This window comes from Thalia democratica, chromosome 4 (genome assembly GCF_965202585.1).
Source record: "Thalia democratica chromosome 4, ktThaDemo2.hap1.1, whole genome shotgun sequence".
Taxonomy (NCBI): domain Eukaryota; kingdom Metazoa; phylum Chordata; class Thaliacea; order Salpida; family Salpidae; genus Thalia; species Thalia democratica.
Window position 1 is genome coordinate 60,834,738 of NC_139168.1, and position 14,083 is coordinate 60,848,820.

Genomic DNA, 14,083 nt, shown 5'->3' on the forward strand with positions numbered 1-14,083 from the left:
GTTTTGTTAAACTAAACTGTTCGACTAGTTATTTAGATAATATAAATAACTTTTAATGAAAAATTAAATTAGAAAAAATTCTTAAAATAAAAAATTTTTCGTCATTTTAATGGTATACTAATGAAGATTATCAGTTATATAGAATAGAAACAACTGTCAAAATTTTTATCTTATCATACATTAAATAACTCATTTTTAAGAAAAATTTATAATAAACTAAAAAAATTTGAAGTACTATAGTAGTATACAAATAACTTTTTCGCATAACTTAGTATAATTAAACTTTAACGTGTGAATTACGACTATAAAATGTATATATATTTGTATAATTTTTTTAAAAGTAAGAAACTTTAACTATTAACTCAAATATACTAACTACAAACAAAATGTACAAAAATACTATTGACGGCTAAAATTATAGCGTTATTAGATGTATGTACAGCGTTATATTATTTAATAAATATACTAGTACACTTTTATTTTTTTGATAAAAAAGCTTTTATACTACCAAAAATAGTGCTAGGTGTTGTAAGTATTTTTGTAAAGCATATCAGCTTTTTTTATAATTAAGGTAAGTATTATTAACACAATAATGGTGCTAAGCTTCAATCAAGAGTTTTAAGGTCATCGTTTAAATAAATTAGATCAGGAGTCGGCAAACTGCGGCCCGCGGGCCAAATGCGGCCCTTAAAGTCGAAATCTGCGGCCCGAGAGCTCCTTTTCTGCCAAAAATTTACATATTAAAAACAATAGAAATTGTATGTTTTCTAATAAAAACTTACAGTATTATTGAATCTTAATTCAATATAAATACTCTCTTTATTAGTTTATCATCTTTTTGATCTTAGATAATATTTTTCTACTGATTACTAAAACTTTTTATAATATAAATGCGGTTTTCATAGGCTTTTTTTCCAAATAGTGCGGCCCGCGAGCAATTTTTCCTAGGAAAATTGGCCCGCGAGTTACATAAGGCTGCCGACCCCTGAATTAGATGTTATAGTTTTTTAAACATTTAAAGCCTTTTTTTTTCAGATTGGAAAAATATTTAATCCGGTTATATAGTATAAATAAATGGCTTATATTCAATGCATGATAAAAGCATCAAACAATTAACTGTTTTCTACTAAATAACAAGTAATTTTTAATCTAGCTTCCTGAAAGCTTACTCTTACTAGCTACTTAAAAACATACAAAATTATTTAAAGTTTAGCTGTATGCAAAAAAAAAAAACTGTTTTATCTTGTAATATGTATATTTTAAAACTCAAACCATATAATACAACACAGTTTTTTTTGTAGGTAAAATATTATTTTTTATTAGTTTAAATAATTAGTTATTATCCGAGACATATTATAATTTTTTTAAAGCATAGATAAGATTTTTTATAGATTTAAAGTTTAACAGTTTTTATTGTCTTTAAAATTAAATTGTAAAAAAATTGTATAAAGATACAAAAAGTCACAACCATGGCAATTTTAAAAACTAATTAATCAGCATAAATTGATAGTTTTTTTCTTTTTATATAATTAGAAAAATATTTGACTTGTAACAGAAAAAAAAAATTTTTTGTAAATAACGATTTTTTGTTATCGCAGGCTTTTCACTAATATAGAAAGGTTAATTAATGTTTAAAAAAGTTGTATAAAAAAGAAATTGTACGTACTTTTAAATCTTAATCCTTATCTCGTGGTAAAAATTTAATGAAATAAATACGAAATTTATTTCAAAATAAATTGATATTGTTAAATTTTATGTAAGTTGTATTTTTTATGGTTAACAAAACTGGTTTGAATTTAAAAGCTGTCCATTGCATAAATCAATGATCGGCAGCCTTTTACAGGTAACGGGAATTTTTTATAAAAAAGTTTTTTAAACGCAAAAATTAAAAAAATAGTTTTAGTATTAATCAGAAATACTATACAATAATAAAATTTTAGTTACTACAATATTTTTTATATTAATAACATAACTGTAAGTTTTAAATTACAATTTTTGATATGTTTAGAAAACTATGTTTTAAGATGTAAAGTACATTAGGCCGCAATTTCCCGACCTCTGGTATAAAAATTACTAATCTATCTCAATTATTAAACCTTTAACAGGTTACTAATAAACTAGCTAATAAAGTCAATGACCTTTTTACCCTTTTTAACTCTTTTAAAGACCATGTGTTAGCGACTCGTACTTCCTAAAGATGTTCCTGTTACTAGCTGTTTTGATTATGTGATAACAAAAGTTTTTTATCACCTGTTGTTAACACTTACTTTTCTGACGCGGTTTACTACAGCTTTTTTGTTAGTTTTATGCTGGCTGTTAATATAGCTTTTAGTAGCACAAATTTGTAAGTAAAAATTGAGTAAACAAACCAAATATAACTGCGTGGCTAAAACCTACATGAATATGTAGCATATGAGTTTCTGTAGAAATAATTTTTAATGTTAAAAACTTTTTAAAGAAACTTAGAACAACTTCGAAAACTTTCTTAATACTTTTGTTAAGTTTTCTGCTCAGACTAGATTTACAAATAAACTTAGCTTCAATAACTTCATCATAAATTAAGTCGACTAAATTGTAAATAAAAAATTTTAGCCTCAGAAAGTTCATTTAAAATTGAGTTCATCTAAACTAAAACTGTTTTTATGATAAGTTAAACGATGATTTTGTACACAGAAAGTAAAACTTTTAGGTGTTTTATTTCTAACGCAAACAAAATTTAAAAAAATATATAAAAACTTACAATTTTTTTGTTTCACACAGATTTTTTCTATTAAAGTAAAGTATTTATTGCAATTAAAACACTCTTGAAGTTTTATCTCAACTCCACTTATACAAGTTATATTAACAAGATTTACACTATTTATATTAAAGTTTATTTTTACTCTGTTATTTTATTTAGAACCTGTTTTAAATTAAATTCAAAGACTACAAGTTTAAAATATGCAACATAACATTGACATAGAAAATGAAAAAAAAAAAATTCTTTAGTTTTTTTTTTAATAGCTAAGGTAACATATTATTTAAAAACAAGTACCACATGAACCTAAAAAAAAAAGTTAAAAACGGCTTAAAAAGACTCGGGACCGTAAAGCAGTTTACTTTTGATAAAAGAGAAACATCGTTAGTAAAATTCTTTTTTTTACCTACTGAAACCGTTGATATATTAGTATTTAACCAGACAATTTGTTCACATATCTAAATTGTAAAAATTTAGCAAATATTCAATTGTATTAAAAATAAAAGTCTTTAATTTATACTGAATATAAAATAGTTAAGCATTTTAGTTTTTCCAAAGAAAACTTTTAAATTTGCATACTTTTCTATATATTTTCCATATACACTTACTATTTTTTAATTCACACATATAATTTTTTTTTACAATATTTACTAACTTTATTAGAACTATCAGTATCTACTATTTATTAACTTTGAACTGTTATAATTTATATATGAAACAGTTCTACTTTTTCTACAATATTCCAAGAAAAACTAATTTCACTTTTAATAAAGTACTAAATATTGATGCAGTTTTCTTTGTAATTATACAAGTATTTATAAAGTATTCAATAATCTTTTTAGAAGCAATTACATTTGCTCTGTTGATCAGAACATCTCCTACGTAGGACAAACTTCACGCCAAGTGTTACAATGAATCGTAGATCATATAGAAACTGACAAAAGCAGTACTCGACCATTTCTTCAATTAGAAATTCCCTGTCAGAATCGGATAGTGTAAGCAATTCAAGAGTTTTAAAGGGATCCATTTAGAGTAATCTTTGCTGTTGAAACTCGATCCTAAGTGAAGAGCAGAAACTAAAAATAAGCATTTTGTTTCGTTAATAAAAAAAAATACTTTTAAGCATTTATTAATTGAAATATTCCTTTTTCAAATTAAGATTTTATTTGGAATCCAAGGGATCAACAGCCTTTTAAAAGTAGCAGGATAACTTTCCTAAAAACAGTTGCTTGCGATAAAAATTTTCGCAGGTTGCAGTTTTAAAAAGGTCTTAGAGTAACCAATAAAACATACAATTTTATATAAAAAAATTGTAAAATTTTACTTAATAAATCACTAGCATTTAATAATTTTTAAGTTAAGAGCCTAATTGAAAATAATTACTTTTTTTTAAGTATGCTTTTGGCTGAAAAGTACATCATGGGCTGCAGGTTTAACCTTTACCGGCCGTATTTAGCCCGTTAGTTCTATTTTGTAGACCCTTGTAGTATGCCGAGGTTTTGTTAACAACTTAAATTGTTATTTTACACATCATAATAGGTTAAGCACCAGTGGCGTTGCGTGGTATTTTTCTTAGGTGGTGCAAAAAATTAAAAAAAAAGCCAAGTTGCCTGTGCTCAAGTTGCCGGTGCTAGAGTTGCCTCTGCTTAATTTGCCCCTGCTCGAGTTGCCGGTGCTTGAGTTGCCTCTGCTCGAGTTACCAGTGCTCGACCTGCGTCTGCTCTAGTTGTTACTGCTCGAGCTGCCCTAGCTCGAATTGTTACTGCTCGAGTCGCCTCAGCTCGAGTTGCCTCTACTCGAGTCGCCCATGCTCGAGTTGCCTCTACTCGAGTCGCCTATGCTCGAGTTGCCTCTGCTCTGCTTAGCTTTGTTTTCGTTTTTTCTTTACAATAGCTTGTAAAATGATACTTAAGCCTGTACTGTTTTAGGGAATTTTCAACTTAGTTTACTTACAGCAAGGTATTGATTTTGCGGTAGTTCTTGAAGAAATTTTAATTTTTTTGAGTTCATTTGCGGCAGGCAAGCTAAGAATTTGCGGCAGTGTAGTGAGCAAAACGGTCGTTGTCTAAATTGGAGTTTTTTAAGAGACTTTATTCTCAAAAATAAAAATAAAGTTATAGATAATAACTTTTTTCTTATAAAATTTTAAATTCGTGCAATTGCGGCACGCGACGCCCCTGTTAAGCACACAGCAGCTTTTTAGAAATAGTTAAATACAAATTACAACGCTGTTTCATTTTATCTCTTAAAAATAATTTCAAGTCCAATATTATCAAAAGATCCGCTAACGGATTAATCATTAAACGACGAAAAATCTTCAATGTTAGATTTAGGGTCTACCTAAAAAACCATCTGAAACAAATATTCGTCTACAATTTGCTAGCAGCACTTAATTGATAACCACGAAAGTGCCAGTAACTTTAAGGATTCGGATTTTAAGAAAGCTCCAAATTAATTTTGTAATTATGATATAACATGTATTCATTTAAAAAACCACGACTTTAAAAATTCTAAAGACTTCCAAAAAGCACTAAATAGTATAATAAACAGACACTCATAAAATTAAGATAACAAAAATAAATTTTATTTATAATCAAAAGTTTAAACAGCTCTGTGAGATATACTAAAAACTTTTTGATAGCTTCTTTTAACAATTTTAATAAGGTTATAAATATATACACTTTCCATCCATTAAAATAATTGAAAAATAAATTGTTTAGCTTTAATGATAATATAATCCAAAAGGATCCTAAAAACAAAATTTGAAAATAACCTTTTGTTTTTACTTTTTCAGAATTTTTTTTAACCGAGTCAAATCATTAAAACTTTTATAAATACTTACGTTACGTCTATTGCGTTAGTACGCTTAATACATAATTGCTACCAAAATAAAAATGTTTGCATTACTTTCTGCAGTGTAGTTCATCAAAAATAACATGTTGCATGCAAAACATTGTTCCGTTTATAAATTACAAGTAATGTTTTTTACTCCAAATTATATTTGCCACCTGCAAGCACTTACAAACTTAATTTAGTTCTATGTAAGGCAGAAAAGCTATCAAGTTGCTTATATAAAATCACGTTTTTTCAGCGAAAATTTTCAAATAAGCTAGCAATTAACTTTTTAACATGCAAAATACTTATAGCAGGCAAAAAAAAATCAAATTGAAATATTAAAAGAGTTATAAGCGTTGAAAAATATATATTGAAAACTCGTCTGAGATCCAATCTTAAAACTTGATTATTAAGCACAACTTACAAATTACTCTACAGGTAACCAAGCTAGTTGTAAAAAGGTAAGATTTGAAAGAATTAGAACTACGTGCAGCTATATCATTACCAAATAAGCGTAGAATGACTATTTAAAACATGTACTATTAGTTGTAAAAAGACACTTGCATTATTTAACAACGTGATTCATTTTATAAACTACTTGGAATTTCTTACTCACGCAAACCCTTATTTTAAAAAGCATAACGCATCTACTATTTAGAAATTGAACAGCGAATCTTATCTCCAATTTAAGGTAGTTTAAAATTATAATAAACTGATTTAGTAGGAAAACCTCGCAATTGAGCACGAAATAGTCTAAATAATTTATCAAAGTATATGAATTATTCTATTTATTACATTTTCTATTACATACTAATAAAAAAATTGACAGTTTTATTAAAACCTATGTTTTTTTTCTTATTAAACTGGATTTTATTATTTTTCAACATTTTTGGTTAGCTCATTAATATTTTTAGCTAATCTGTAAATATAATAAAAAAAGTTATATAATTTAAAAACATACTTTAAAAAACATCAAAGAAAAAAATTAAATGCTCAAAAATATATTCAATGGATTTAGTATAATAAAAGACGTTTCGGTCATAGCTAGTAAAATGTCATTAGATTTATGACGTGGATTAAATATTAAAAGATGTAACTCTTTTTTTTACACAATAGGATGGTAAATTAAGTATAGAATAACTTTTCGAAAAGTTTAATTAGTATTAAACCATCCAAATAGTTATTATTACTTATCTGATAAGTTATTAAAAGTATAAATCACTTGAATTTTTATTGCGTATAAGTATATAAGTAAATGTTGCGTGATAACTATGTACTTTTTTACTATACTCAAGCAAAAAAGATTGTCACTAATTATATATAAATGGATTAAGTTTACATATCAGTTGAAGCATGTAGTACGATTTTGGTAAGATAACTTTTATAAAACATTTACCGCATTGTATACAGTTTTTTTTTTCGTACATTGCAGATAGTTATACTTCCAACACCTGATACTTTACAATTTATTTATTTACAATAATAACACAAATTTGCTGCAAAGGTAATACTTTTTACACTAAAAATTTAAAATTTAATTTCTAGAAACGGACATTGTAGTCTTTAAAAAAAAACTGCAATTAATAATATCACTAGAATGGTAGAAAAAACATACAATTTTTCAGTAATAACTTTATCTTAGTATAAATTAGTAGTTTTTAAACTGCTCCACTAATAACTAAACTAAATGAAACTAATAACTATTCAGTAAAAGTTTTTTAAGTAACGATACTATTTTACTTTTTAAAAGTAAAAGTTTTAATACTACTTAAAATTTTAATTTCCAGATGTTTTCTTAATTCTTATCTTTTAAATAAGATGTCGAAAAATATCTTCACATTTTTTTATATAAGTTTAAGTAAATAATTAAACTGTAACATTTAACTTTTTTTAAACTAAACAACTTTAAAAACAAATTCATTTGAAATTAATAAAGTGTTATCGATGTTAAATGATAGTTAACACTTTATTTCTGCATTAGAAACTAAATTGTTAAATAACACCAGAATAGTATAAATAATAATAAATCGTTATGTATTTCCATTAGTAAAAAATTGTTAAAAACGTTTAAATACATACTTTGTGTAATTGATGAAATTGATAATTTGTTGGTTGTACTGGGTTGTTAATGGAAAGAATAACTTTTAAGAGTAATTCTTTCCATTAACAACCCTGTTGAAGTGTGTTGATTCGTTAATACACAGAAACATATGTTGGTACAATAAAGGAAGATTACTGTACAATTTGTTTTTATTTATATTTCAGTGAAGTTATTTCACTAGGATCTTTTGTTAGCAAACGATTGAACCTATATTTTGAACAGTTAATTTTAGTCACTTAATTTTATGATACTAAAAACTTTTACACTTATATAAACAGTTATTAGTTTTAAAGTAAACAGTATAGTGTTTTCTTAGTTTGTTTTATTAAAAGTTCTTTTTGTATATCTTTTACAAAAATCGTAAAACTAAAAAAAGTATTAAGGCAAAAATTAAATCCCTATACTACTTTTATAAAAGAAAAAAGGCTTCAATTTAAAAAGCTCTTTTCTATTATGGTTTATTTCCAAAATATATTGTTTATACAAACATAATAACTGTTACCAAAGTTGTTTGAAGTTTTGTTTTATACATCAAAGCATTCTGTGTAACAGCAAAACAGCAACTTTAGTGATTTCAAACGGTATATTTTTGTCAAAGTGTAACATAATGCTAGTTAACGATGCGATAAAACAAACTTGTACAAAACTTGTTGTTTGTATTTTCAGCAACCCCCTAAGGATAACTTCAATACAGTTTCACACAAGAAAAAGATAATTTTATATTTTATTTTTATTTACTTTTATTTACTAATGATTATTTAATAGTTTTTGATATATGTAGCTCATTAATTTATTTTGATATTTTTTACACAATCAAAATTAAAAACAATCGTACGCATTTTTCAATAAAAACGTTTAATTTTATAACTTATAATAATAGTTTTAACCAAATAAAAAATAGCAAAACACTATAAATTTGTTATAAATTAACATTATACTATTTGAAACCAATATATTATTAATGCAACAATTTTTAAATGAACTAATGTTTTATATATAAAAAATTAAACTTAATAAGCAAATTAACTTTACGACCCAATTTTAACTGAAAGCTCAAACAAAACTTTAAAGTAATCACACTAACTAGTGCAAAGTGTTCAAAGCTGTAAAAAAGTTTTTAACAATGACATGGTAACTTTAATTTGCTGTAACATCTGGACTACTAGTCCTTTAACAGCATGTAAAATGTTTATGATGATCCTCAATTCAACAAACAGTTTATGTTCAAAGCATAAAATTTATAGGAAAAACTATATAACTATATGTAGTAGCTTTTTCACTACTTCAGTAAAGAATCAAATTACTTAGCTTATATAATCATTAAACTGCTTTTTTATTAGAATGTTCATATAGTATTTAAAGAAGTAATAAATTTTTTTCTTTTTGTTGTTTTTAACTTTTTCTGTTTTAGTCATAAAAGTAAGTACAAATTATACTTTTAAAGTTTTACGATAAAACATTAAAAACAATTATAACTCTCTTTGAATTACAAGTTAAATTATAGTTTTTCAATAATGAACTTATATACAATAGTCCTAAACAAAAAATTATTATAGTTCAGAATGTTTATAGTTTTTCATGAGTACTATAAATTAAAAAAAATGTTGTTTCTTATTAATATTTTTTTTTTAAGTTTTATGACTAGCAATGAACTCTAAATATGTATTTTTTTATAAATTTTGTAATTCGAAAAACTCTTAATTGAATGTGATGTACGACACACTTCTACAAATTGCTTTTATTATTTCACGCTTAGAGCAAAAACCTTTTAAGATACAATGGTAAACCAGCGAATTCTTTTTTAATTTGCAAATGATGTAATTTGAAAATTATAAACTCGTCAATGAATTTTGAATACAAACCAATTCATCGTGCAAATTTACGCTTGCAAAAAGATTAGTAAGTTTCTGTTTAAAACTTACACCTGTTGTTGAAAAATTGACATTTTATTGACAAGTATTTTGTTTAGATATAAATTAATTTCTTACGGTAAAAGTTGTAGTTATTCTACTGGTTGTTGCTAAAAAACAAGTTTTTTAGTATAAAAAAATATTATGCTTTTATAGTATTTTCTTACAACTTTGCTTCGTTTTTAAGAATTTTTTTCTTTTTAAATAAGCTTGAATTCATTTTTGTAAATTTTGTTTTTTTATTGTAAAATGTTTAATAACTAAACTAATACTATCTTTTAGTATTATAATATTTAAAAAAAATTGTATGTTTATCATAAAGAATTAAAGTTACTTAAAATCAGTTATATAACTGACTTATTTAATAGTTTCATATATTTCTAACATAGGTTATACAGTCATCTTCTGCTTGAGTTCGCACTTTAAACAAAGCCAAAAAATAGTACTTAACCGGAAGTGCGTATTCAAGAAGTTCTGGTTTAACTTCACAGTAACAGCCCTGGCTAGTTTATTTTAGTTTGGGTAATACTTTTCTTTAAATAATTCTCAGTAAAAACTTTGATAAAAGTTAAATGTTATGGATAAAATTTGAAAAAATATAACTTTCATTTTATTTTTAAGTTATCATCTTGTTTTTTAAGCTTAAACTTCTTAAATAGTTAATTAGTTCTTAAGATATAAACTTTATCACGCGTTTAAAATTAAAATTATAATCGTTTCAAAGCAAGTATACTTTTAAACTACTTTGTAAGTTTAACAAAAGTACGTAAATATGTATAAATTTTATACAGAAAACAAGAACTAGGACTAGTTTGTAACACCTTAAACAACACTACTTTAAACTTTTTAATTTGTTAATTGAACATTGCTAACAAAGTAATTAAAGCGAAAAAAATCTTTATTATGTTTTAATTAAACTGTATTAAAAGTAAAAATCATAAATATAGTATAAGTAAAGCAAATAATCAATATTATAAGCTTTTGTAGAAGCTTATAAGGTTAGCTACACTTCATTAAAAAGTTATCTTGATAAGTGTAAGCTATACCTAAGTATATAAAAACGTCTAACATTTTATATTTTACAAGCTTTTGTTTAATTTTACGTTTTTTAATTTTAACATCAAAAACCGTACTTATGTTTTTATAAAAAACGATGACTATTGTTTTTAGCCATTTATTTTAATATTTCTACGTTATACTTCACTTAATTATATCTTACGTTTAAAATGGTTCGCGGGTTTTTCAAGGAATTTTTTTTTTGTTATACCGGAGTAAATAAATTTAAAATTAAAATTTATAAAATAGTAAGCTCAATGAGTTAATTTATTAGTATAAAAATGTACTTAAAAATTTTAACTTCATTTGCACTTAAAGTAGTGTCGTTAAATAAAAAACAAAAAGATCTATTTTACGCATGAATATTTTTTATACTCGTTTTTTCTTTCTAAGAAACAAATCTCCGTTAAATTTCTAACGAGCTTATTAATCTGACCATGCAGACTTAATTACTCGAAACTCGTGCTTAAAAACTTCATCTTTGAAGTAGTTTCTTTCTACGAATAGAATTTTAATTTCTGCATGTGAACAATTTTATTTTTATAAGATTACACACTAATTTCTTTGCAGCCGATTTATAGCATCGACAAATTTCCTTCAAAATTTTGCGTTAGAGCTTCTGAGAAATGTTCTCTGTCGATGTAAGTACATTTGTAATCTCCTGTAATCTAATAAAACTGAACTTTTCTTTGAATTATACTTCTATATTCTATATTACGTTGTTTTTTTATAAATAAGAAAAAAAATCTCTTTTAGTTTGATTTAGTAATTATTTATTAGAAACTTATTATAGCAGTAGATATCAGGATTTTCCGTCCCAGTAGAAAAAAAAAAGTATTTTCACTTACTTAGCATATCCAAAACTTAATTGTAAAAGTAAAACTTGATTCTTAATAGAGAGATACCAACGATATAAAAAGTAAAACTCAATATCTTAGTTTTACACATATTTCACTTAATTAGTTGTTACTAAAGATTCTCTGATCTTTTGCATTGCTAGTTTTTGTATATAACTAACTTTTTATACTAATAAAAATACTAAAACTATGTTTATTTAAACACCTATTCTAACATGAAAACAATTTATTTATTTAAATCTTTATGAAAAATAATTACACATATGTATTTAATTTTCATTCCTTGGACAACATAAGCTTTCTACAAGTTGGTACTACTTTAATTTAATTTTGACCTCAACAGTCGATACAAATATTTGCAAGAAAGTACTAAGAATTTGTAAGTCGAGCGCCAGGATAAAAACCACATCCTAACGTAACGTAATTTTACTTGGTATTTGCAATGAACTTGAAGAGTTTATTTTTCTAATGACGTCGTACAGTTATTTTATGATAACCTTCGTAGTTTTTTGCCTTATTCTTATTGTTTAATGATTACTACTAATTTTTATTGTCTAAAACTAGAGTCAGGTGTTCGGGTATTATTTTTTAATTTTGTTTATAAAACAATTATTTTAATATTTCTATCTACTACTACTATCTGTTTAAATTTTATTTATAACGTGAATGCTTACTTAATCTTAAGAAAAAATTAAAAACTATTTCTTAAATTAAATTCAAAAACAAAGTATTTTGATTCATATTGTTATAACTAGTAATCAGTTTTATGTTTTCCGCATGTTTTACTTTCTTCAACCAGTTTTAATTTGTATAAAAAAAATACTTTTTTCTTTTTTATTTAAAAGGTATTAGGACAAACTAATAGAAAATACCAAATCAGACTTGTTCTTGTGGAAATTCATATATCTGTGTTTATAGTCACAAAAACAATTTAATCAAGTCCGTATTTATTATAGCATAAAGAATCTCAAAACGAACAGAAAACATCAGGTTGGTTCAAAGTCTAAAAGTGTGCGAGCTAATTCGTTTGTTAGCATCATGCCTGAGTCGATCTTTAAGAAGAATTATTGGATTCATTTTCACTTCAACTGGCAGCAGGAAGCAATTTGACTTGCTGATGCTCTTAAGTTTGCTTGCGTGTTTACGGCATTAAAACTTGACAACCGAACAAAGCCGTTTACTTTGTAATACAAAACTTAAAAAGCAATAACGCGTGCTTGATCTTTTAAAGATTTAATTCAAGGAAAAAATCAAAGCGATGCAGTTTTAGATTCAAAAAACAAACTAAAGTTATTAAAAAATCGATTAGCAGTAAGAAACTAAAACTATTATGTTTTAAAAATAATCGAAAACAGAATGATAAAAAAAATAAGGATAAAACTGAAAAAAAAAACCTTCAAAAAATAACTTTGCATCAGGCTGAAAACTGTGTAAAAAAAACTAAAACATTTACAACAAATAAAACTTAAAAGTGTAAGAAGTTTTTTTTTTCGAGCAGCAATCAGAGTTTTTATTGTATATATATTTTTTTTTCATATAAGAAAAAATCAACTATTTTTAGAGAACGATCTTCGCTTCATGAACAGTTTTTATATTTAGCATAGAACTTTGAGTATTTGACTGAAAGAAGTTCGCATCTATCTCGGTGAAGGTGATCAATTGTATATTTTTACACAGAAATTCGGTTTTTCAATTATCTCCAGCAAATTCTTTCACATAATTTGCATCTGTTGTTCCTTTTAAACTTGAGTCGACGTCTTTTATGCCTAATTTTTCGAGTTTTTATCTTCAGTTTTTTATCTGTATAAGTATAAGGGTTTTTATTCAACTAAACAGTTTCACAAAAGTTGACTAAGTTATCCATCAAAATATATTTTTACTAAATAATTTTTTTTGAGGTTTGCAAAGTAAAGAATAATTTAAACACAAGTATGTATATTAGATTATTGAACAACGCACTTTTTAAGTACTTTTATTTTAGTTTATAGAAAATTTCAAGATTTTCTGTCTATCGATTAACTAAAGATAAACTTACTCTGAAAAGTAGAACGTTTTTTTCTTCCAATTAAAACATCAGCGTGACAAAAAGACCCCAAATAGTTGCAAACCTTTTCCAACTTTTTAACACACTTTACTTTTGATCTATTGAAATATAATTTATCAAACAATATGTTTCTAATTTTTAATTATGTTTGAATTGTTAATAATATTAAACACTGAACTAACCTTATCCGAGTAGCCATTACTTTTATATTTGAACTTTTGTTGAAAATTATAAAAAGAAAAAATGAAAAAACAAAACAAAATGTAATAAACTTCATTTTAAAAATTAACTGCACACTTAAATAAGACAACAACTGTTCTTTATAACAAGTTTTTTTTGATTGCGTTTTTAAAACACTTTCTTTCATTTCTCATCCTTTTTTCTTAAGCTTTTTTCTCAGTCAAAATCTTTTTTTCATACTATAAGAAACATCAATTAATTTTAATTAGCAAAAGATGTTCAAGTTAAATTTTGTTTACTTTATCAAGAGTATGTTTGATCCTATATGCAAAAAAATACCTTTTTTAATTTACTAATCAAAAA

At 25.0% G+C, this 14,083-nt stretch overlaps 1 long non-coding RNA gene across 1 annotated transcript; it reads right to left on the bottom strand.

Annotated features, from left to right (window-relative positions):
- Positions 1-12,616: 12,616 nt before the first annotated feature.
- LOC145834952 (uncharacterized) lies at positions 12,617-13,859 on the bottom strand. Its single transcript, XR_014369804.1, has 3 exons — positions 13,723-13,859; positions 13,532-13,638; positions 12,617-13,296 (listed from the first exon to the last, which is right to left on the bottom strand). It is a non-coding gene; the product is annotated as an uncharacterized LOC145834952 (long non-coding RNA).
- Positions 13,860-14,083: the final 224 nt, after the last annotated feature.